We start from the raw sequence: 3,988 nt of genomic DNA on the forward strand, positions 1-3,988 counted from the left end.
GTTCCAGGTTAAAATTGATGAATTCGAACTCACATTTCTGAATTTCTTTAGACTCTCTCTTCCAGGTGTGTTTTTTCTCCCTTTACCTTGGTGAATTGCCTTAAGCCATGGGTCCCACCCTAAAGCTTCTTCTCACTATTGCTTGCTTTGGTCAGTTAAGGTAGGGGGTCCCCTCAGGCTGTCTCTGCAGTTCTAGAACCTGCATCCAATCATATGCTGTCTTTCTCTAGTTTCTTGGATCTTTCTAAATTTTTCTAAATGGGGAATTATAAGGACATGCAAGGAGAACTATTTACCAAAGGTTAAATTTTAAAAATAGCCATAACATAAAATGGAGAGTGATGGGTACACATTGAGAGAATCCAGTGGAGTCCAAAAGGTGGTAATCCTGTTATAAGAGATTACAGGAGTTTATGATATTTTTTTCTTTATTTTCACTATTTGATGAGGGAGACAATTTTAGAACAATTATAAAATCAATTTCCTAAAAGAAAAATGTTATATATCAGTTAGCCAAATAATTCTTCAAATAATCAATTTGCCCCAAACTGAGAGACAGCTTCTTTGGGCCCTTTCATCAGCACAGCCTGGGGTGAGACCAGCCCTCTGCCTGGGAGAATGGTGGAGTATTGTGGGTTCCACCCTCCTTCCATCTGGCCAGGCCATGGTAGGTGGTGGTTGGCTCAGCTGCCACATCCCCCAGTGTTTAGAAGAGCAAGACACAGGCTCTATTGTTGGCCATGGTGAGCAGGAGGGAAACACCACTGCTCAGGGTCTGACCCTGCCATTTCCCCTCTACTCCTCCACTCTCATCCCACCCCAAAATCCCTCCTCCTTCCCCCCAATACATATGGTTTCAGAAAAACACCAACTGACACCAAGGAAAATGGATTTTAGCATATTGATTTTCCAACACACTAGTCAGCTTTCTCTTCTTTATTACCCCTCATCCATGCCTTGGGTAACAACTATTCAGGGCATTGCCTACCAGACCTGCTATGGTGTGTGATACAAATATAAAATGCATGTGCTTGTATATAATGGCTTCCAATATAGATTTTTCTAGAAACTGCTTTTTGTTTCAGCAATATAGCATGGTTCTTCTTCCATGTCAGTATATAAGATCTAATTCTTTATTACTGAAATTGAGACTTTTTAATTTGCATTGCACAGTTATATTTAATAAGCTTAATTAAGCTCCAATATCTCTCCTCTTTGATCAACCTCTTCTTCTGAAATGGGGGACTAAGCCATGCTCCAAAGGGGCATTACATTGAACCATTAGCCAGCAAAGCAGCTTTTCACAAAGTTGTTCTGTTGAGTGACATGGAACAAAAAGTCCTTTATGATTTAACCCAATAGGTCTCAACCTTGGCTGCAGATAAGAACTATTCAAAACCTTAAACAAACAATACTGTGAAAACTTATGTCCACAAAAATCTGCACGTGCCATTTATAGCAGCTTTATCCATAATTGACAAAATTTGGAATAAACCAAGATGTACTTCAGTAGGTGAATGGATAGACTGTGGTACATCCAGACAATGGAATATTATTCAAAGCTAAAGATGAGTTATAAAGTCATGAAAAGACATGGAGGAACTTTAAATGCATATAACTACGTGAAAGAAGTCAATATGAGGGACTTCCCTGGAGGTGCAGTGGTTAGGAATCCACCTGCCAATGCAAGGGACACAGGTTTGAGCCCTGGTCTGGGAAGATCCCACATACCATGGAGCAACTAAGTCCATGTGCCACAACTACTGAAGCCCGTGTGCCTAGAGCCCGTGCTCCACAAGAGAAGCCATCGCAATGAGAAGCCCACGCACCTCAATGAAGAGTAGCGCCCCCCCGCCACAGCTAGAGAAAGCCTGCGCACAGCAACGAAGACCCAATGCAGCCAATAAATAAATAAATTTTTAAAAAATAAAAATTTTTTTAAATTAAAAAAGTCAGTATGATAAAGTTACATACTGTATGATTCTGGATAAGGAAAACTATGGAGACAGTAAAAAGATCAGTGATTGCCAGGGGTGGGAGAAATTAATAGGCCGAGCACATAGGAATTTTAGGGCAGTATAACGATGGATACATGTCATTATACATAGTATATACCTACAGAACAAAACACCAAGAGCAACCTTAAATTATGGACCTTGTTGATTATGATGTGTCAGTGTAGGTTCATCAGTTGTAACAAATATACCACTCTGGTGGGGGATGTTGATAATGGGGGAGGCTATGCATGTGTGGGAGCAGGCGGTAGATGTGAAATACCTGCACCTTCCCCTCAATTCTGCTGTGAACCTAAAACTGCTCTAAAAACATAAGGTCTTAATTAAAAGAAAAAAAACTAATAATAATACTGATATCTGGGCTCCATGTGATTTAGTTGCTCTGGATTGGTGCCTGGAAAGCTGGCGTTTTTGTTTTTTTTTAATAGACTTTATTTTTTAGAGCTGGTATTGTTTATTAAGTTCCACAGGTGATTCTAATGTGCATCGAGGGTGGAGAGTTACCAGTCTAAATAAGGCACCCCTCAATCTGCTCAGCTGAGTTCCTACAAGTCTTCACCCAGGTACCCTTGCTCCACTGGTTGGAATTATCCACACCTGTCATAGCTCCATACATCTTATAATTTTACCTCCTTACCTCAGGCCCCATTTACCAATTGGAAGAACCACTACCCAGTAAGTCTCAGCACAAGCAAATGCCTTCCTTAACACTTACCTAAAGTTTTGTTTTTGCATATTGGAAGTTAGTTAGGCAGAAATATAGATAAATATTGGAGAAAAGGGAGCACAGTTGGTGCACTGTTGGTGGGAATGTAAATTGGTACAGCCACTATGGAAAACAGTATGGAAGTTCCTTAAGAAATAAAAACAGAGCTACCGTACAATCTACCTAAGGATTTTTGTTCCCTGAACACATTTTCCTATCACCTAGTTTTTTGGGCATAACTATGCTATACTCTTTATCAGGATATATTTTAATTGTTCAAGTGCATGTCTACCCCTCCACTAAGGCAATTTGAGAGCAGTGTTATGTCTTATTCATCTCGTCAGTACCTAGCACTAACTCACTCAAATTCATGGTCAAATTTTTTTAAATGCACAAAGCTGGTCATCAAGTATAAATTATGCCTTGAAATTTTTTAATCTAGTATTTTTCATTTAGGTATATTGCTTGCTAAAATAAGAAATTCTCCAGATACTTTTGCTCCCTCTTAAAGTCCACACAGTCCTCATTTCTTAGCCCAGGGAACAGAATTCTGGTGAAAAGACAGAAGCCAGGTCTTCCAGCAGATAGCTGTGTCACCCTAAGTCATTTAACTTCTTGCAGATGCTGTTCCTCATTCGTAAAATGCAGATCACTGATGCCCCTTCCACTGTGAGCCAAACCCTATACATCAGGAGTTCACACTCTTTTCCAAGTGATATTTGAAGATCATTTCCCTGTTTGAACAAAGGGATTAGAAGAGGAGTGATATATAAGTACTAAACACATCAAGTTTTACCAGCATTTTAATTAGTGAAACGAAATAACATAAAAACAGGCACAACCATGTCTCATACTAACAGATGTTAAGTAAATATGATTTCATATGACAAAATGTCATCCACTGTAACAAATTTCCAATAATTCTGACAATTATCTTTCCAAAACTTTTCCAAAATTCTAAGAAACATTACAAATTGGAGGTTTACTCTAAATATGCATACTTATCTTACTACCTAGTTTTGTGTGCAAAAGATAATAAAGACTTTAAATTTGACCAAGATGTTGATGCTGAACATGAGAGTTCTTTTCTCCCCACCTCTAGGCTGCCAGCACCCCCACTACAGCTACCTGCCAAGACAGGTCAAATGTGGAGACGTAGCGCCCTAGGTAGAATTATAAAGAAGATGATATTTGTGGTAACATCAATATAACTTCTGATTTATGTCCATAAAGCATAAAAGCGTATCAGTATTAAAAAGCAAGAAAA

Source organism: Monodon monoceros, unplaced genomic scaffold (assembly GCF_005190385.1).
Source record: "Monodon monoceros isolate NGI ecotype Baffin Bay Population unplaced genomic scaffold, NGI_Narwhal_1 Super_Scaffold_21, whole genome shotgun sequence".
Taxonomy (NCBI): Eukaryota; Metazoa; Chordata; class Mammalia; order Artiodactyla; family Monodontidae; genus Monodon; species Monodon monoceros.